Here is a 22761-nt window from a genome sequence, read left to right as displayed (position 1 = left end):
CTTGGTGCATTTTGTGCAGATGCTTTGTGATGGAGAGCAGGAAGGATGAAGAAGGTTGCTTGAGTTGTTCCTGCTGTGGTGGTCAGATAACTGCTCACAGTGAGATTTACTGTCCTAGTGAAACATCCAGGTTAAATGTAGTCTATTTCTTTATATATTTGTATTCTCCTCACAGTTCCCCACTTGCTATCTTCATCTAGAATTGTGGGTTTTTGTCTCTGTGGATTGTGGAAATATTAGAATTTCACCTGGAAATGAGTCCTTGCTAGAAGCATCGCAGATTATTATACGCTGATTGATCCTTAGTGTAACTATTCCAGACCCAGACTGAGGACTTCACAGCTTGTGACGCCATTGGTAGAAATTGTGCAGTATGAATATTCGTATTTATAAAGTACCATAGACCTGTACAGTTTTTGATGGTATAAAACAGGGAGGTTGAATTGTTAATGCATTTTGGTCTGTTTCAGATGTTTGCGTCTTATAATCCAGTGGTTCTAAAACTGCAGGGGGGTAGAGCCACTGAAGGTGGCGCTTGGACAACCAGGAAAAAATTTGGATTAAAACAAAGTCCGTGTAGATTCAAGTCCCACAACCAGCCAGCCATCTCGGAATGAATTTGGACAGTTATTTTGAAGCCCATGTCTAAGTAAATGGAGAGAGACTCATAACTTCAATTTCATGGGTCACGGAGAAATAAAATCTGCTTCTGAAATTTTATTTTATTTATGTTTAAAAGGCACACAACCACAGTGGCATTTAAATCAAACAAGACTTAAGTGTAGACTTTCAGCTTTATTTCAAGGAGTCAATAGAAATATTACAATAACTGTTGAGGAATTACAGCAACTTGTAAACCTACCCCCAATTTCCAGCAGGTCAAAGGTGATTGAACGCTTGACAATTAAGTAGTTTCATGGGGATGGCTGCTCTGTACTCAGCCAAAGGCTGCAAAACCAATCAGACAGCACTTCACAGTACAAATGAATACTGGCTCAAAGCATACTGCAAAAGCAACCCGAGAGTTTCTCAAGGCAAAGAAACTGGATTTTCTTCAATGACCAAGTCAGCCACCTGATCTCAGCCCAACAGAGCGGCTTTTCACTTACTAAAGGCAAAACTGAAGGCAGAGAACAAGCAAAGCAACTGAAGGCAGTTGCAGTAAAAGCCTGGCAGAGCATCTTAGGCAGGGAGGAAACAGCATTTGGTGATGTCCACGTGCTCTAGACTTCAGGCAGTCATTGACAACAATTTCATCCAAGTATTTAAAATTATTGAGCATCTGTAAAATGGGAGGCCGTGTATAAAAAGGACTCCAATTCCTAAACCGTAAATGCAATACTTTTGCTAAACTGCTGATCCTTTTTCATTATTAATGATAAAAACGGAGTGATGTAGGGCTGGAACACTTTTCTGAAGTGGGACATGACTTCAAACATTTGATGACCTCTGATGTAATCCTTCAAGACATGTTGAGATCAGCGCTGTCTGGATGTGCTACCATTTGTTGCAGGAAACCCTGTTCTTGTTGTTACTGCACATCACTCTAGTTTTGAGGTTGTTCTCGTGCTGAAGCCTCCTCGATAGCACTTGATATGATGTATAAGACAGAACCTTAGTGACAGTTATCACTACAAACAGAGATTTGTAGTGGGTTAAATAGTTATAGAACAAAAACAGTCGTTTAAATTGGTCATATTTGTTGCTATATTGCCATCCTGCTGGAAATTCTGATCTTGTTTTGTTTAGGTTTTTTTATATTGATGATGTTTTAAGAATAGTTGTTAAGAAATTACAGCGATCCGCATCTTTGTTGCTAAAAGGAAGCTTTTCAGTTCGAGGAGTCGTGACCTGCAGCTGTCATGGCGATGACAGTGAAAGCTTGTTGTCATGGTAATACCACTAACGTCTTGCTGGCATGGTAATGATAGTGAACTTCTGTCAGCCTGCTCCTGTGGCTGTGTGTGTGTGTGTGTAGTTGGAGTGTTGAGTTTGCAGTGCTCTTCGTTCCCGAAGAAGACTACACACACATTTACGCACTCAAGTAAATCGAATGCGAACACTTTCACTCTCTCTGTTTCTCCGTAACACACTCCCAAAGGCACACACGCACACACACACCTACACACACAGACACACACACACGCAGTGCAGAGCTCCTGACTCAGCAGATTGCTGCCATCAGGTACCAGGAGCTGTGCTGCTGGCACTAAACAGCCATATCTATTCACACTGCCACAGGAGTTAGATTAGAGAGAATAGTTGGTGTGTGTGTGCGTGCGTGTGTGTGTGTGTGTGTGTGTCAGGGAAAAAGAGAGCACCAGAGAATGAAGGATGAGGTTGTCTGCTGTAATGATTTGTCGTGTCTCTCAGCATCTTTTCCTTTTAGTATTTTCCACTCTCCATTTCTCTTTATCCTCTTCTTTAATTATTTTTTCTCCTCCATCTGTTTCCCTCTCTCCTTCTCTCATTTGCAGTCTCCTCTAAGGCTCGTATCTTCCTCGTCTGTCTCTTTCAGTTATGTTATTTTGGTTGTCTCATCTGACATCCTGTTTTAGTCAGTCCATCAGTTGTATCGGTCTGGCTTTCTTCCATTTAGACTGATTTCATGGCATTAAACGTAGGGCTGCTAGATTATGACAGAAATTATCATTATGATGACTTTGGTCAATAACTGTAAGACTGGTTATTTAATATTGTCATTTATGTAGTCACACAGGAAATCTTTTTGAATTGTAAAAATAAAAAATAAAAATACAGATGACTAAGTAGAGAACAAGTGTCAGTTTCATACCGTGATCCTTCACCTGTTGAAACCTTTTACGATGTCTGGACAGACTGGGCAGACCGTAGGCCACCTCCTTCTGGCACCTTGGTTCCATCTGCACTTAAAGACTAATCAACAACATTTAAGGCTTCAGTTGCCAAGGTAACCCTTATTTAGCACCATTTCATATGACAGCTGTATCCTTAGTTCTCATTGGTAGCTGCTTCATTCACTACTCTGCGAGTTAAGAAAAATCTGGTTTCGCCATTGACTCCGTGTTGCTGGAAATTGCTTCCACGTTAACCGTCAGTGAACTTAGACTGCGAGAGAAATTTAAAAGACTTATGTTAAGTCGTTATTGCTCATGTTCAGTGGGCTCGTATCTTCGGCCAAATTACATGTGATTGCTTGTGTGTCTTTGTAAAATGGGTGAATACGCTGAATACACAAAAACGATGTACAGGCTCGTTTTTTGTGAACGTCTTGAGTTGATGTTGGACGATTCACGTTGGGAACCATAGCACTGTTTTTCTTGGCCTTCATGCATTCCTTATACTGGAGTTTGTAGTTTTCAGGCACTATCTGACTGCCATGGTTACAGTCATATTCAGTGCGAGCAATTTGGGGTTCAGTATTTTGCCCAAGGAAGCTCAGGAATGTGGACTGTCCAACACTCATTCTAGGCTGCGCACAAAGCGTTTACAACTATAAGAATCAGGTTTTTCAGATACCCTTAGTTTCCCTTCCATAAACTGCACCACTTTTACTCCCTTTATGGGCTTGTTTCCAGCTCCTTTAACTCACCTAAAACAGATCCACTACCCTCTGTCCGCCTGTCTGTCTCTCATAGTACTTCATCTGTCATCCATGCTCTGTCTGCCATTCTGCATGCCTGTCTGTCATGTCGGGGGCTGCCCGCGTCATGCTTTGTGAGTGCTAGCATGGTTTCAGCAAGGCGGAAAGGCATGCGGGTGATATCCCAAGTGGTCTCCCATCGAGACAGAGAAGCTACACGATGCTGAATGCATAAAGCAGAAAACTGCATTTTGTAGCAAGAAGCACAGAAAGTAAATAAAAACTAATTGAGACGAACTGTGTGCAGAATTTGAAATGGAGAGATTCCCCAAGCCTTTACATGTTTACAAAACGGATGGTCAAGAGTTTTTGTCATTGCTCAATTTTAAAGTATACGCACAAAATAATTCAAATTTTAACTTGTTCCGCGTGAGGGATGTGAATTAGCTCTCTCCTTCTGTGGCCTCACTTTAATGATTGGTTTCTGGGCTCAACTGCTTGCTTCATTTGTATTTTCATTATATTCTGGATAGGTCCAAAATACAATGGGTACCTACAGTTACACTTTTAGATATTTTAAATGGGGGTAAAAGACTTTCTTGTAAGAATTAATGACATTAGATACTTTGATGTCATTTTAATTTTACACCAGTGATTAGAAGCAGAGAATTTCTAACAGCAGCTGTCTGGCAGCAGTCAGTCAGCTACCACAATCAGCACAAATGTACAGCTTCTGATAAGCTCTTGTTTTGATTTTAACTTTGCTCCCAGTCTCTTGTAGTAATCAGTTGAAGACTGATGCCATCAAGCGTGTATGTCCTCTTGCAAATTAGGAAAACTAATACGTGGCCGTGCTGAAGTGTTGTCAAGCCTGTTCTTGCTGTTAGCTGTGAAATTAAACGACAGGTTTCGTTGTAGGTAGGCGCAGAAAGGAAAACGCAGTCCATTTTCCATTTTGCATGAATGCTAAAAGGTCATTTGAACTCATTTTTGGGTTGCTGGTAGACAACATGATGGCATCGTAACATCTAATATAGATAAAAACCTTCAGGGGCACACGTTGTAACCGTGTGCCACGTTTGCCTCTTCAAGTCCTAATTGTGTAGGAGGTGTTGGCAGCCAAAGAAACAAACACACACTCACAAACAGGGATTTTGCATATTGTAGTAAGAAGCTGTCAATTTATGGTCAAAACTAGGATATGGGAATTGTTTTATTTCAATTCTGACACAATTAATATTATATGTGGGCTTTTTGTCAAGAAGCGGGTGAAAATTATTTTAGCAGTTAAGCTCCTTTCCTTTTCATTGAGGACTATCTGTATGTGTGCTGTAGGGACAGTGGCTGTAGTGCAGTGTAGTAAGTGAACACGCTCTGATTAAGCCAAGGTAACATGTTCTTTTTAGGTTTTGAAAAAGCTTGACTACTTTAAAGAAAGCCATAAAAGAAACTCATATCACACTTAAACCTCCTCTTCTCTTGTCAGGCCTTTAGAATAACAGTATTTCTTCCTTGTAACTACTAAAGCTGGAGCTGGAGTCAGGTTTCCTTATTAATTTTGTGCTGGTTTAAGTTTTATCTATTGCTTACCAGCCTGCATTGCTCATTCTTATGCGTTTTTTTGTAATTTGTCAATGTAACAAATTGTTGTACTGCACTATGCGGGTAATATTTTTTGCCTTTAGTGGACACACCTGCAAAAACAGCTCCAGTTATAATCCCCATTGTAGGTAGGACTTCTTGAAAAGTGCATACACATGCTCTCACGCAGCATTATTATTATGCAGATAGTGCACTGCATTTATATTCTGGCTCAAACCCAACCGTGACAAGCTGACAGCGGTTAGTATTGGCCTCTCTGATCTGCTTTCAGCAAGTGTGTGTGTGTTTATGTGTGTAGGAGTGCGAGGAAGACAGAGAAAATAAGGACAGAGGAAGACGAGGATGGGAAGGGACAAGAAGGTAATGGGATGAAAGAAGTAGTGGAAGAAGAGAGGGAAGCTGAAGTAGCTACAATGAGAGAGAAATAGCAAAAGGATGGAACAAAAGGTGGCGAGAGGGAGGAAAAGACAGTAGGGGAGGGAGTGCGAAAAAACTTTCTCGCATTGCACTAATGAGCTCAGGTAAGAAATGGGACACAGTGGCTACACACATACATACACGCTGCAGTTCAGTGCACCTAGAAAGAAGGAAAATTAATCATACACTTCAAAAAGACAAATCCCCCGGTGCTGTTGCACCTTCTAAACAAGAAAGGGAAGGAGGTTTTCAGGGAGGGAGTAATACTGTGGAGATTGAGAAAAAGCAAACAGCAGAACGTATAAAAAAAAAAGTTTAAAAAAGAAAGCCCAGCTCTGACAAAAACATGTTTAAAAAAAGGTCTCTTGTGCTGATGGTTGGATTTGTGGAGAGATTACAACCTGCAGGGAGGAAGTTTCCACACATTCAAGCAGAGCCTGCAGGCGTCCTTGAAAACCCACAGACTAGTTTTTTCTCCTATTGCATGCTGTAGAACATATAAAAGAACAAGATAAGATTAGGAAAGGGGGGGGTGTTGGAAACGGTCGCTGGGAGATCAGAGGATAAGATGGTGCTTCTGTCAAAACAAAGAAAGAAATTATAATTTAGAAGCTGTGTGAAGAAGCGTTCCCTCTGGGAGCTCCCTCAAAGATCCCCCGGCGTTAATGGCCTCTGCAGTTTCAGCAACAGCCATAAAATAAATTGGAAAAACGGGGGAGAGTGTCGAGGAGATGTACCTGCGCTGTTTTACAGAAATGGGGGGGGAAAAGTTTCAAGCAGTCATACATAACTCCTACAACCTTCACACCAGCGTCAAGTGGTTTTACAGACCCACCGTCCTTGGAATTCACATGGATAAAGATTTAGACAAATTTCCTAAATGTATCTTTAAGAGGGAAAAGTGGAAGACGAAGATGCATGCACTCACCAAGTGTACATTACTGTTTATTAGGGCATACAAAGACTAGCTATCAGGTCACATGTATTGCTCCAAACATGGCTTTTCCCCAGCCTCCTTTGTCTTCATGGTCTTGATTTTTACCACAGTGCTGACTGGAATTTTTTTTTTTAAATGGGCAGACTTTCCAGGAAATTTCCAGGAATTAAATGATACCAATAACAGGTCGTCTCTGTTTAAACAACAGAGGTTTATAACACCAGCTGGCTCCCCCAGTGATTTAAGTCTGTCCTGTTTAAAGACCAAATTATTTGAATGCGTGTTTCAGTTTCTGAGTCGCTTTAGATTCGGGTAATAGATGTTTGCCAGCAATCCAAGTTCTATTTAAACATTTCTTTGCTTTCTGACAAGTCGTAGTGCACCTTACAGGGCACCGAGAACTGCAGCGGTAAAGAGGTACTGTGTAAATTTGCCCTGCCAGCAGTGTAATCTCAATAAATTTACTTCCCTCTGTAGGTAAGTCAGGTTTAAATAGCTGATATTTGAGGCTCCAAGGTAAGCTTTTGATTTACTCATTTCTGTTGTGGAGCAGCGAATTCAAGAAAATCTTTTTTTACTCATCTGGCACATTTAATGCAAAACCTGATGTTGAGACAGGAAGGATGCCAGCTTTGTTTTTGGTGCAGATACAGGCGAAGTAAGGAAGCACATAGTCGTAGATGCTATCTTCTCGAAAGGAGTCTAGCACCGATAAGAACCGCGTATCACAGCAGACGTCTGAATGAAAAGAGCCTCTGTGTTTCCTTTGAGGAAAAATAAAACAGTGAAAAGTGGAGGAGTGGAAACATTATGGCATAGAGAAGTGTAAAAAGTGTCATAATTTAACAAAAAAGCTAACCACTTTCCCTCTTTATTTCAAAATTTTTCGTTGGTTGGTTCAGTTCGTCTAAAATTTTAATTCTGCCATAAAGACGACCTTTAATGACCTCCCCTGTTTCTTTAATTACAAGTTATAATACATCAGAATATATCAGTAAAGATGAGATTTGACAACCAATTGAATAGGTTCACTAACTTCACTAGAAACCCCTCAGTTCATACAAGAGAAACAAGAGTTACCTGTAGTAGGCATCCAAATGGGAAAGAGTTAAGGCTCTAAAAGGTTTTCCACACCATTAACCTCCAATAACTTTAACAGTTTTCACTTTATATAACTTTTCAAATCGAATATTTCCAAGTATCCTCCTGTCTTTGAGGATGTCCAGCACACGCCTGCGTGTAAGACCTTTTTGTGTTTATTGCTGACTGTTTTTATAGCATCACCATCCCTTTGAAAATGTGAATATTCCTAAATAAAAATGGAAAGATTTTTAGTCCACATAAACACACAGTACAAACAAATACTCTGCCTTTTTTCTTAACATTTGGCGTTGTGCTCTTACTGAACTAAGCTTTCACACTCGTCTCTCTGGACACACACAGAGGTCGTCTCAGTGTGAAATCGCTCTCTGGTCTCTCTCAGCTCCATTCATGCATGTCCTGCTCCTCCATGCTAAAGTAACCATGAGGACAGCCTGCTGGTGGCAATGACAACCACACACACAAGTAACACACACGCCTTTAAAAAGGTCTATTCTGGATGTTACAGAGCATCTATGATATAATACTGTGTGTATTTTTTGATATAAGATCAAATTGAGCGCTCTAGACTAACCCTGTTAGTTGCACAGCTACATTGAATCATTCAGCCCATCATTTGGCCTGACCCCTTTGGTCCTTACTAAATAAATATCTCAGCAGCTTCTGGATGATAAAAGACTCTGTAGAGACGTGCCCTGAGCTTTCCTCTAACTCCTCCATGAATTTGACATTTGTGGTTCTGAGTGAAATACCTAAACAACTATTGAACGGAGCGCAAAAGACATTCAATCCAGATGAAAAGTCTCACTCAGGGTAAAATGTAACAAACCTGATATCAATTATGTTTCATGTAGACCCAAAAAATGTTTAAAAAACACCTTATTAAGTTTACTTTATGACCAAGTTTCTAATAAATGACTCCATAGTGTGTTTATATGTGTATTGCTTATGAACTCCTACAGCATTCTCATACAGATGTATGGGATAAATAGCATTATTATGATTAATAAATAAGTATTTCTTATCTTAACACAAAGCTCGGTGCACTGTCATGTTTACCAACCAGCTTTAATGGTTGTTTCTTCCTTTATTTAAAAAAAAATCAGTCTTTTGTTTTGTTTTGCTTTGTTTTTTGCAGATTTTCACAGAAAATGTATTTTTTTAATAAAAACGAGGAGGCTGGTTTTAAACTGGTTTTAACGAGGAATTAAACTTTGTTCCATTTCCTGCTGCGAACTGCACAACAAGGGTCATCTGGTGGTAAAAAAAAAAAAAACAACAGCTGCTGCTAATAAAAAGTCAAAAGAAGAAAAGAGAAATGTGCTCGCAAAAGAGCTGCTGCTCATTATGCGGCACATAAAAATAATTAAAAGCGATAAATTGGGCTTTTCTGTGTTTTTAATTTTCACATTACAATTTTTTTTTTAAATCCAGTAAATTATTTGCTGTACTGTTTAGACACTCGCTGTAGTTTTCAGATAATCTATTTCGACCGTTTCACCCTTTTTAAAACCTCGCTATGATCTCGCAGCTGCCACCTGCTGTACTGGTGCATGCATGCGCACACAAGCATGTATATATAAACATGATGCACAGCAGCAGGAGAGTCAGTGAGCCGTGCAGTCAGGACTCTGTTTGTGTAAACAGCGAGAGCCTGTTACAACAAGACATTCCAACATTAAGGGCTCCCCCATGTTATACAATGGGAGGGAGAGATGGAGATCATCGCTGTGCTGTATATGCGAGGCTCACTGAAGTATGACTGCATGGGTCTGCGCCGTTTCCTGGCCTGCTGTGTGTGCAGACATGTGTGTGGAGTGTGCATGTGTTTGTCATTATCTGGTAAACGTAGAACTCGGCAATCCTCTTTCTGTTCAGTTATGGCATCACAAATAATGGGCCTGAAATGATTAGCCAGTTATGAAAACATTTTGATAATCCATTAATCATTAGGGTTGGTTTTTTGTACCGAGCAAAAACACTATCCATTATCTAACTCCAGCTCTGATTGTTACACACAGAATATCTTGAAGGTTTGGGTGGACAAAACAACCAATAATAATATCTCACATTTGGGCAAATTTGCAACAGTTTTTCTTAGGTAATATTCTGACTACCAATTAAAAGAGACAATGATAAACCAATAATTAGTTTCAGCCATAATTGAATTACTCTCAGTATAAGAAAACATATTTTATTGTAATGTATTATTACACCATATTTTTTATGTAAAATCACCGGAAAAACCAACAAGCACCTACACAGCTTTTCACTTGTTACATTTTTAGTTATTGTTGAATGAGCCCCTGAACCCTTATTTATCTATTTATGGACCTTGGTGCAACTCCTGCATTCGTCCACAGTCTGAAACGAGCCGTTTTAGATCCGTTTAAGACAGCCTTGTCCTTATTGGCTGTCCCTCACAAGCACAAGGTTTGAATAACAAGTGGGTGGAGCTTCTGTCGTCACAGCTAGGGATGTGCAACCATATTGGGGAAATCCCTTCTCTATGTCATCATACAAACCCAAGAGTAGAGGAAAACTATTGGACATTCTGCCCATATTTAATATAAACATCCATCATAGTGACAGTATACAGTATCTAGGCAAGTAAAGAAAAACATGTTAGGTGAACCAAGTGCCCCTCTGACCATTTTTAGGAAGCATTTACCTTAAAACAGAAGACTGACCCTTCAGTGTCTTATTTATTAAACACAGAGCTTCTCACTAAATAATACTTGAATGTTTTTGTTATTATGCACCCGTGACATTATCTTCTTAATTCTCTGAGGTCTAAGTCATTACCAGTGATAATCCAGCCCTGACCCTAACTGTGGGCAATTAGCACAAAAGCATTTTTGTTTTTTATTTCACTGTTCTTACAGGTTTGGGCAATAAAGGACCAAAGAAAAGAATCACCTGCCTTACTTGCATTAAAATCTACTTCTTTTTTTCCATATGACCCATTTTGGCTCTTAAATTTAAGGTAGAGTTACCACCCAAGGTAAATAACAAGGGATTTTTAGGGATCTTTTTATTTGTCTCTATCATGGCTGGCACCGCATATGAAACACTGGATTGCATTGGCCACCTACGGGTTACACTGTAGGCTCTGCAAAGATTCACTAAAGAAGTCTAAATCAGACATTAGACCTGAAAGGGTTAATAAATTGCATTAATAGTTTAGTAGGAATCGTGATATTGTGCCTCACTGAGGATCTTTTTTTCTTTTTGTTTTGTGCATTGTTATTACAAAGAACTAGGCTTCACTTCTTTCTCTAAGAAACATCTATGTCTTCCACACTTTTCAACCAAGAATCAATTTTACCTGATGTTTGCCTGAGTAAATGCGACTGGGCTTGTTGCCTCTGCCTTCTGTGAGGATTTATGGCAGTTGGCAGTTTGCAGCAGCTGACTGAAACTACACTGGAAATGAGAATATTGAATATAAAACTTGATTTATCTTTTATTTAGCTCACTTTTTTATTTATCTTCCAGGATTCGTGTTTGACTGATATTTTTGTTAACGTTAAACTTACCCCATGCGGGACTTCACAGAACCCCTGGCAGTACCACCATTTGACAAGCACTGCATTAGACAGTATTACAGTATCTTTCACGGTGTGTACTTATCAGTGTTTCTTGTGTTTCCTGCCACGCTCCCTGCTGAAGGGAGTGAGCGAGGTCTCCTAGAGCGAGAGGACAGCTCCCAGCAGGGAGGCGCTCTGCAGGGCTCTGTTACATGCCATAAAGTGTGTGTGTCAGCATGCTCGCAGGCCTTGAAGACTGATATACAACTGATGCATGTGCTTTTTGCACACATAAAATGTGTCTGAATGGTGGGCTAGGCTGTTAGGGAGACTGAAGAACACACACTGCAATTCTGAATAATCCTAAATAAAATGATAGTTGACAGAGATCCCCCTGCTGTCCACATCAACCCAGAGGCATTTTGCTTATCGGCAATATCTTGACAATATAAGAATACAAAACGGCTTTTTAACCTGAATCCACTCACGTAGATAACCCCATGACTAGTCTTTGTTTTAACTTTTAGGTTAACTGAGGTAACATCCATCAAGGCCACATGGGTCCACATGGACAGCCTTACCCTGAAACTTCAACTGGAATACTAAACAACCTTTACAACAAGCATTAACATGCGCCACAGTCAGCTGCGGTTTATCAGAGTAGAGCAGAAGTGAAAATGAGCTGCTGAAGATGAACTGTGGCTCCAAACCACTAAACCTCATTAGAAGGGGAGTCACATTTGGCCAAGCTGATAAAAAGGTGTAAACCTGTCACCAGGTCTCATAATAACGCTGTCAAATACAGCAATAAAAACGTGTTACTATAGCTGCATGGCAGTAAAACCGATTAGCAGTGAAGGTTTCTGTTTGGGCTGTTTTGTGCACTCACTAACCACCTAGGTACATCTGTTCAACTGCTCGTTAACACTAACATGTAATCAGCCATTCACACGGCAGCGCCGCAGTGCATTTACACATCTAAACATGGTCAAGAACCGCTGAAATTGACACCGCGCATAAAAATAGGAAAGAAAGGTCATTTAAGTGGCTTTAAACATGCCATGACTGTTGGAGCTGGGCTGAGTATTTCAGACGAGCAACAACTGCATATCAGTAACTGCTGATACGCTGGGATTTTTCCATACAGTCATCTTTAGGATTTACAAATCCTAAAAAAAAGATATCCAGCAAACAGGAGTTCTGTAGGGTAAAAAGCTAGGGGAGACTACTTCGAGCTGATAAGAAATTACCTTTTACCAAGGTATGCAGATGACCATCTCTCAACACAAAGATGTGGTCTTCTGCTGCTGTAGCCCATCGGCGGCAGAAGACCACACTGGGAGGCTACAGTTGACAAAGGCTCGTTAAAATTAGACAATAGAAGAAAATATTGCCAAGTCTGATGGCATTAAGATGGTAGCGTTAGAAGTTAGTTTAATTAGCATGAAATCATGGACCCATCCTGCCTTGCGTCACACAGTTAACCACGATTACACACGGTTTTGGGCATCCTAGTACCAGCTTGTTAAAATTCCACAACCCACCTGAGTGTTGGGTTGACCTCATGGCTGCTTTCGATCAAAACGTGCGCCATTCACAAAGTTCAGATCATCTAGAACTAGTTTCTTAAAGATGACATTGAGTTAACCGTACTCAAATGGCCTCCACAGTTATCAGTCAAATAGAGCACCTTATGAATGCGGGGTAACGAGAGATTTGCATCGATGTGCAATGACAAATCTGCAGCAACTGTGTGATGGGATGTTGGAATGTTTCCAGCAGAAATGATTAATTAAGGTAGTTCTGAAGGCTAAAGTTGACCCAATGCGTTAGTAACAAGATATACCTAATAAAGTGTCCAGTGAGTTTAGTTAGGGAGCTACTGTGTCTGAGGAAGGGCATGCCTGTCTAAACTATCAGTAAATCACTGGTCCCTGAATGGGTTGTAGGGAGTTTCCGCTTGTTTTAGTTGTCCTGTCAGGATCAAACTTCTATCATTTTTGTTCAGTCTCAAAAAACAGAATTTTTGGTGTGCAGGCGGCTGTTTTCTCTCGAAAAGCTCTGCTTTCTTAGCACCAAACAGCAGAAAGACGCTATCAGCAGCTACCTCAAACACAGTGGAGCTTTATGGAGCTTAAGAGCTTCGTATTTCCCAGAAGAGTCAGTAGAGACCAAAAACAGCAAAAAGAAAGAGAATATTTGAGTTATGTCTGACATTACTGAATGATAATATTGCTCTTTGAAGGCTACTTTTCTTAAACGGTGAGGGCAAAATGTGCTTCTCAAAGGCCTGTTTTACACTCTGCCAAACTTTTCCCAATATAACGTTTTCTGGTGTTTTTTTTTTCTTCCTTCAGAAATTATTCGTCTCATAAACTACAAGGAGCTCCCTCTGTAAAACTAATTTTCCTTGAGATTGAAATAATATTGGAGTCATGCAGTAATTTTTAAATTATATAAAACAAAGAAATACAGCTTTCTTTTTTTATTCTCATCAATTGTTCAAATAAGGACAAACATGCTCTTAATTATGTATCTTTTTGCACTATTTTCTCCAACTTGAATGTTCGCTTTCTTACTCAAACTGCACCTGAAAAGAAGACATTCCCCAAGCTCAGTGACACTTTTTGGTTAAATCAAGATTAAATTGAATAAATCAACTAAATCCCTAAAATGGGCCTGTCTTCTGTGTCTCCTTGCAGAGAAAACCCAGAAGGGAGAAAAGAGGAAGCAGAATGGAGTGAAGGATAAAGGGAAGGAGAGAAGGAAGAATAGTCCTGAGAAGAAAAAGGAGAGATGGAAGTCAGAGAACGGCTCCATGCTTAAAGAGCTAGGTACATTGTGTGTGCGTGGGTGGGTGGCTGCGTTTCCTGCAGTGTTTGCAGTTTTTCCAAACTACACGTCATTGGCTGAACCTGTGTGTGTGTGTGTGTGTGTGTCTGTGTGTGTGTTTGTGCATTTGTATAAGAAGGTGCCCACAGTTTTGTAGCCTTGATGCTTGATATACAATCCCTTAGTGCAAAACACCAAGACCTTGCAAAAACTGAAAATCTAAGGATATTACAGTTACACTTTGCCCTATAAACACACTATTAGATGATTTTGTCTTGAATAAATTATTTATCCGCTAATAATCAGTTTTTATACTGCCACTTTAGCATCCTCTCCACACTCTGTGTGTGTGTTATTTTGCCTTTTTTTCCATTTTATTTTACAAACTTCATGCCTCCATCACGCCTTTTCCGTGATAGCTGCTGATCAGCTGGCAGATCCGATGGCAAAATCTTTAATAGAAGCTGACAGCAGGTCTAATATGATCTATCAATCTCTGGGCAGCGTAACGTCACTCACAGAGAGAGAGGGCGAGATTAAGAAGCACAGTGTGGTGTAGGGATACACGACGACTGTTTTTTAAAATCACGTCAAGTAGAGTTTTAGTTATAGAAAAACTAGAAGGACTAGTTATGGTCAGACTGGGAAATGTGGAAATCTGTATGTATAAGTTTACAGACCCTAACAAATCAGATATTTATCATTTATTTGAGAAGTAAGTTTTGGTTGTTGTTGTTTTTTACTGAAACTTCGGAATTTCAGGATGTCCCAAAGAACATTGTCTTAATTTTTTAACAATTTAAACACTTGAAACATGTAAACGTTGCCACCTCACAGTAAAAGGCTTCTGGTTTTGAATCCACTGGCCAGTACAACCTAAACAGCCCTTCCTTCGTGTGTGTAAATATGCAGGTTGGTGTATGTAGGTTGGTGCATAGTGAGTCCACTTAATTTTTTAGTCTCTTTCAATGGGGATCTGTATATACAAATGGTGGCTTAGGAATTACTAAGCAATTAATGCAAAATTGCTACAAATGTCAGGATATTTGGTGATTCTAAGTGATTCATTGGTGTAAATGTAATCGTGCATGATTGTCGGTGTCTATGTTGGCTCTGTGACAAACTGGTGACCCTTCCAATGATGTACCACACCTGTCACCAAGGGACAGCTGGGATAGACTGCAGCTTCACCGTGAGCTTGATTTAGACAAACAGTTAAAAAAATGGATGGATGGATGGCAAAAGACAGAAAACAATTCCACAGATAGAATAAAAAAGGCCAATCATCAAGACTTTAAGTGGTGCTGTAAAAAGAAGGTTTAAAACTGTTGACATCTACGGTGGGACTCTTTAACTCTTTGCATCAGCTGTAAATTCAGGTTACGTACATTTTTCAAAGCCATTAAAGAGCAACTTGCATCACTTGGCAAAATGTAACAAAACTAAATAAAGTAGGAAAAAATAGACCCAGAAATGATGGTAAAACTAAAAAGAGTGAACAGCTTCAGTGTGACAGGAGGCCTTTCATCGTTGGGATAAAGATGGAAGATAACGGCTGGCTGCCGTGTCAGATGATCCATCCCTCATATGTGGCTGATTTTTGCAGCCACCTATGATGCTCAGAAGATGGATATTATATGGAAATTGAGCAAGCGGCTTATACAGATTTTTTTCTCTCCTAACATTGACAATTTATAGAGATATTTCGAACGCACAGCGAGTCGAAGCGAGTGAGAAGATAAAAGCTCAGTGACTCACTCGAGGACAGTTGAGAGACGTTTGATGGACACGCTGGCGGCTCTGGTGATTGAATCTGGAGCTTTTAAGTTGTCAACACAAGACAAGCCACCTGCCTGACTATTGAGGTGCAAATTAACATTTCAATGTGCTGACATGCATATAAAAGTCAAAAAAGATACTCTACTCTAAAACAGTTTGTCCATCACTAAGCAGCAAGAGAAGGTTTTATTTCTTCTGAGTAGGAGAGACAGGCTTAGCTTCGAGGAGGCTGTGAGTCAGTGTATAACTTTCGTGTGTGTGTGTGTGTGTGTGTGTGTGTGTATTTCTTAGGAAATAATCCAGGTTCTTGTTAGCCCCAGTAGAAATATGTTGATTGATGTGTTAAATCAGGGGTGCAGACACCAAAGCCTCTCTGTTCAGAAACATGGGAGCTTCAGATTTTAAGCTGAGTATTTACCCATCTGTTCACGTCCATCTATTATCATGGCTCGCTTTTAAAAGTTGGCACAAACGACTGCAGCATTTCTGCTGCGCTGCTAAAGTCACATTTCCTGACATTTTGAAAACATCATCAGGTTACTTTTCTCAATGCTGCGTCTTCATGGGACAGTAGCACTGTGACAGTTTGATGAGAGCTGGTGCTGTCAGAGCACGCCGTCAGAATCAAACGCAGAGTTTCCTCCTGTTTCAGGTTTTGTCTTTCAAATTATCGCTTTTATCTCGGAAACGTTTTGCTCCAGAATTCCATAACTCTCAGAAGCCATTTGAAAAAGGTGACAACCATGCATGTTGAATGGTCTTAACATGACAAAATCAAATAAGAGGAAAAGCCTCTTGGCTTAAAGTATATATGTGGAATCCTTTGTGTCGATAGTGATTATTATTGAATGGACTGGGGGGGGTTTGTATGCCAACACCTTTAACCACTCCTATGAGCAAATTACTTGTTTTTCACACATGCACTGCAGCTCTGAAGTTTTCTAGACATTACCTGATGGAGATGCATGTCAGAACATATACTTTAGACTTCAGAGGGAGACAAAGTTACAGATGGTTTGGAAATGTGCAGAGGAGGGATAGTGAATATAGTAGATAAAGGATGCTGGACATGGAGATACCAGGCAGGAAGAAAAGAGGAAGACTGCAGAGAAGATTCATGGATGTGGTGAAGCAGGACTTGCAGAGGGTTGGCGTGACAGAGAAGATGCTGAGGATAGGGTGAGATGGAGGTAGATGAACTTCTCACAGTGAGTGAGTGGATTACACATCCTTCCTTCTGCAGACTCTTCTCAGGCAGAAGCCTCACTTACACCCAACTGTTTCCAGCAGTAATACAGCTGACACAAACCTTCTTCTGATGTGTGCTACATTTGAAAAGAGGGGAACATCAGACGGCGACTTGATTCTGCCAAGATCGCCTGGAGTTCATGTGTGAAAATGGCTTAGTTTTATTATTTAAACTGCACCATATTGTCATTCTTTCCACTCACCAGTGCCCGGAAAGTGGATTTGCAGTTGTTGACAAATACACTTGTAAACACAAATGTCAACTACCTTGAAGGGTGCTATAAACCATTCTGCAAATATTTATATAGTGCTTATAAATAGGAAGACTTGAGTAAAGTGTTTCCAGAGAAGCGAAAAGACCTCAATTTCAGGGGGAAAAAGACACATCAATAAAGTCTTTCTTTCTTTTTTTTTTAATTGTGTAAGAAAAGAATAAAAATTAACATGCAAAAAGTGAACACACGAGTTCCGACATCCTATATGTTTTCGTGGGTGTCTAGAAACAAAAACAAAGTCTTCTGTATCTTCAGGCCACCTCTAAAAACAAGCTGCTGTGCTCTAAATAGCTTCTATATGTAGGACATCAAGTAGGTGGTTTCGTAGCCTTATGTAACCCTTGTTTTTGTGTACCCAGATCTAAAGATTTGTGAATATTGCTGCATTCCATAAAAAGCTGTGGGCTGCTCAGACAGTCACTGTACCTGATTAATATCTGAGAGCCTAAATGAAAATTAGTTCTAATTAGACGACTAATTGTGCGCTCTAATTTGTCGTCCTTTCATCTGAGTTTTTACGTGCCCGAAAGCAACTCGCGTAGGGGACGGATAGGCACGGGTCTGCGTACGACGGCCAAGACACGCGAAACGCATTAAAAAAATACATAAACGGGAGATCTCAGCACGCTGGCAGCGGCACTAAAGCAACACGTAAAACGCAGAGAGCTCGCTTCCTATCCTCTGATCTCGGAAAACGAACATGACAGAAAGTTGCTGAAAGCTATGAAAACCAGCCGACAAAGATTTCACGCTGTCATCAAAGGATGAAACCTGAAGCTGCTCTGTTGATAACAAAATGGGCTCTGGCTCTGAGGGATTAAAGCTTTTTTTTTTTTTGGTAGGAATTATATACAGCCAAGCTTAACCTCACTCTACTGTTATAACATTTCTGTATCATAAAAGTCATATATACGTCCACAAAGATTCAGGTTCCACTGTGAGCCTCCTGTGTGACAGCTGCAGGCTTGACTTCTGAGACGCGCATTGCAGTAAAGAGTGTTTTGTGTCTTAGTATCAGTAGATTTAACTCAGAATCTTCAGAAAACTCAAAATAGGCCACCTTTCCTAACCTTCCCTCCAAAGTCAGTTTCACATTTTAGCAACACGAGTTTCTTTCAGTAGTTTTGCCAGAGTTACTTTTGCTAATTCTAACCGATTCTTGATTCAGTAAACGGAAAAGGCGGGGCTGCTTTTGATAGCCCTCGTACGCTGAAGCCCCTCGGTATTGAACTAGTCACTTTGGTTTTAATTCAACCAAATTGCTTATGTTACAGACAAAACAGATTTTTTTACTTTAAAGCCAGTAAAATTGGAGTAATGACGAAAACTGCAACCTTAAAATTTCACATTTGCATGCTTCGTCGTGCCTTTTTTTACTACACTCTCTCAACAGCAGAGAACTAATTCATATCCAAGCAAATTCAGGCCTTTGAAAGGTGAGTTGACTGATCCTAGTAGTTACCACCTGATCAGAGCGAACACTGTGTGCTATTGCTGCAGTTTAGCCTTCACTCTGGGTGACGACATACAGCTTTCTACTGTAGATTTATTTAATTATTAAAACCTTTACACACCTTAGGATTAAACCTGCTATCCGAGTGCTGCACTGCACCCTGTGCCACTGCCAAGGGAGGTCATGTGATCGGTTCAGTTTGTGTCTGTTAGCAACATTACTGGAAAAACTTAACGATAGATATTAGACGTGTGGCTTGGCCCAACTAAGAAGTCATTAACTTGTGAAGTTGATGCACAAATTTCTGTCTTGATGCGCACTCAGAAATACTGGAAAGTTGTTTCTGTTATCTGGAGGTGGCGTTTTCAGTGGGAGAAACATTTCATCACTCATCCAAGTAACTTCCTCAGACTCAGCTGAATAATTCTGAATCGTTGGAGATTGCAGAAGTCGCTTGGATGAGTGACGAAATGTTTCTACCGCCAAAAAAATTAGTCAGGATTCTTTTCCGATGCAAGTTTGGGCAATTTTTAATCCTTTGCCTGCTATCCTCCCAAATACATACAGTACAAAACAATAGGAATACACTGCTCTCAAGAGAATATCACAAACTGATCTACCTTCAGATACACTTTTGAGAGATGGCGTGTAGCAGAGATATGCAGTCTTGAAGTGCTCTTGTTAACATTGTTGGGGAGATTTTTTTAATTTAGTTACATTTGAGTTTTATAAATTTTTCATAACGGTGATATGATTTTTCTTCACCCTCATGAAGATTTAGTTTTGTCCTTTAGGTTTTGTGCTTTATGCCCCAGTGGAGCACAAAACCAAAGGTTTGGGAAGATTTTGATCCATTGCCTACCGACTGCAAAACGCTGTACTGTGTTGACCGGTGAGGTGCCAGCTGTGTCTGTCTGCCATTTGGTGCTGAGCGGGTAGTGCACTGTGGGTTTTAAGAGCTTTTTCAAAGAAGAGAGGTACCTGCTGCAGCTGAAAACACCACTGTAAGAGCAACAAGAGTGAAATGATCCGATGCAGTCATCACTCAGTAAAATGCTCCATAAAGCTGAGGGAAGCAGAGCCACAGACCCTCTCCCGTTGTCTTCATATTGGTATCTGATTGATTGGTAGTATCGATTTCCACTGGTAGAGCTGTTTGCATATTTTGAACTGCACTGTTAAAGGTTTATGGCGGACTGACTTCAACTTACAGTAGGATGTCGGTTGGTTTGAAGGTATATTTGGTCATTACTGATTTAAATCTGAGAAGCCTTTTGTGATTTTAAAATCACCAAAATGATTTTTACTATATTACGATTCATCTGCGTCATATCATACATAGCTTGTTTTTTGGGGTTTTTTACCGATCCCAAAGCCCAATTTTAAAAATGGCATTGTCATTGAGGACTGTCATTGGCTCACTAAGGCTTAGGGGCGGAGTCCAGCCATCCAAGGCCATTACGAGGCTACATACTGTATATACTCAGAAAACTGGAGTCAGTTTCTCCACAGATACTTTAAAACAGCACAACCATCATTTTATATTAGAAATATAAAATTTGATCTTTCTTGAGCTTTATCAGCAATTAAAAAAGAATAACTAAGAGGAACCATTAAAGCATTTTTTAATTAAATGTTATTAGTGTAAATTATATGGAGCTGCTCCATACTTTCACAAGGCATACCACTGCTTAGAGGTATTTTACTCAGCAGTAATTTAATCACGAGAAAATACAGAGTCGTGTTGAGTTTTTGGTTATATTTGACTGATTATTAATTGTTTAATTAAATTTTTGACTTCAGGGATACAAATATAAAATATGACAAAACTACATACCTGTGGTTTGTGTAGTCCAACGTAGGATGGTGCACGGCTTAGTTTTCACATCACATTTTAATCCTTTTTTTTGCTCAGCTGATTACTTTTCAGTTTTTTAGTCCAACCGGTGAGTGAAGACACATTTTTCCCTCATGAATGGGTGGTTGTCAGGCGGTTGCTAAATGCCTTGTATCTCTGTTCATTTACAACCTGACCAACTAACCGCAGGTGGCTAAAATAAATATGTTGTGGATTAGTTACTGAATTCTTCGATTTTTTTCATGTGAAACGCGAGGTGAACTTTGCACGTATGGGGTAATTTTACCGTCATGAGCATCAGTTATTAATCTGATCACACAATTTTTAGGCATATGCAGTGTAAAAACTACAGTGGGTCCAGCATGTCCATCATCGTGTGTATTTGCACCTCACAGTCCAGTATCTAATCTGGCAGAGATGTTTTTCACCCACACACACAGTGACTATCAGCAGTGACGCAGGACTGTCTCTCATTTCCTTATTTAACCAGAGCTGAGCATCGCAGAGCCGGCAGTCGAAGTGAATGTGATCAATAAACAGGCAGATAATAACACGGGGCACAAGAGCAGTTTGGCTGTGCTTACTTGCTTCCTTTTCTGAGATTATCTCCATCCTTTTTTGTTTATCTCTCCTTTTCCCCCACTCATCTGTTACAGTTATTTTTTATACTGAATCTCCCCTCTCTCTCTCTCTCTCCCTGGCTCTGTTGTTATGAAACTCCCTCTTTCTGTTTATCTTCTCTCCTGCCTTTCTCGGTTTTTCCACCCGACTGCTGAGGGATAAGGACTGCAACTTGATGTTGAATACTTGCTGGGAAATCATAGCTCGAATCGTCTTTCCACGATAAACAAGTCCTTCTGTATATATGGTGTGCTTCTGTTGTTTGCAACTGTAACATTTGTCTGCATTTGTGTGTCTATGTGCGCCTTCTTCTGTCAACCCGCTCTATATATCATTCTCAGTGTGTCGTCTCTGTGTTTGTCTATGCGTGTCGTATGTGTTCATATCTCACTGTCTCTGTGTGTGCGTATGTGTGTTTGTGTGTCCGGCCATCTGTTCTCTGTCGGGTCTGGTCCTGACTCTCAGGGCTTTGTCTTCCTCTCTCTCTGTTCTGGGATCAAGATGACAGACGTGTATCATAACTCCTTCTCAGATGTGCTGTCCCCTATCCGCACTGTTTATTAGTCAGGCCCAGAGGCTAGTGATGATTAGAAAAAGGAAAATTGCTTTGAGTTGTTTCTAATGTTCCCCACGGGTGCTGAGGAATTTCATCTTAAAAGGGGACGTTCATTCTCAGCTTCCTTTTTTTAAAATCATGGGCTCCATTAGAGTAGCTATGAAGTTCACAATCAACCGTATTTATCCTGTATTGTGCTCAGTTCATTCTCTGTCTTGAGCCAGCTCTGTTCCCCCACCCTGTAAGCCAACTTTCTTCTGATAGGCTGCCCCTCGTCAACAAAAGCTTCGAACGGCAGGTGGGATGGACTTCAGAGCTACGCGTCTGAATTGATCGCATTAAGGATGTCCACACTCGCTGACATCATACAGAGCCAAGAGTGGGGAAAAAAATCTGAATTCAAGCGCTAAGTAGTTTTTCACGTTTAATGTGAACATCCAACATTGTTTATAATTCAAAGTTACATGTTTGATTCCAGTTAGATTTTATGATTTATAAAATAGTACACAAATATTAGAGCCAAACTAATATCTGATTTTTTTAAGACCGATATCAATATTTGGTGATTGAAAAATCCAATACTGGGACAGTTTAAGTTTTTCTTTCAGACACTGAAAATAAAATTTAAATAAATGTCCTCATTACGTGTGGGAATTTATTTAGTTGTTTACTTGATTCTGCTCAGATTATCTGATCGTGGCTTCGAAAACCCTGTGTTACTTACAGGGAAGTTTCATAGCGCCCTCTGGTGGACAAGCTGCAAAACATGAACACTCACAAAATCATTGAAGGGTGTTTCTCCCGTCTCTTCTTTACTTTTTTAAATGTCATTTTTTCAGATGTGAATAAAGTCGATGCCTTTAGATATCAAATACCTGTAATAAGACCAGATGAGAACATTGGTCTGCACTGCCTTAGTTACAGTGACTTTAAAAGAGCTTTAAAAGGCTTTTAGATTTAATAAAACCTTGAATAAAAATAAACTAAACC

General features: G+C 40.0%; 1 protein-coding gene across 1 annotated transcript in view; it reads left to right on the top strand.

Annotated features, from left to right (window-relative positions):
* jade2 (jade family PHD finger 2) overlaps positions 1-22761 on the top strand; it is a 216734-nt gene that overhangs the window by 176597 nt on the left and 17376 nt on the right. The window lies entirely within an intron of this gene.

The sequence above is a fragment of the Pundamilia nyererei genome, unplaced genomic scaffold (assembly GCF_000239375.1).
Source record: "Pundamilia nyererei isolate P.nyererei 1_Seehausen unplaced genomic scaffold, PunNye1.0 scaffold00026, whole genome shotgun sequence".
NCBI classification, from domain to species: Eukaryota; Metazoa; Chordata; class Actinopteri; order Cichliformes; family Cichlidae; genus Pundamilia; species Pundamilia nyererei.
The sequence above is the reverse complement of the archived record's forward strand: the minus strand, read 5'-3'. Positions and strand labels throughout refer to the sequence as shown.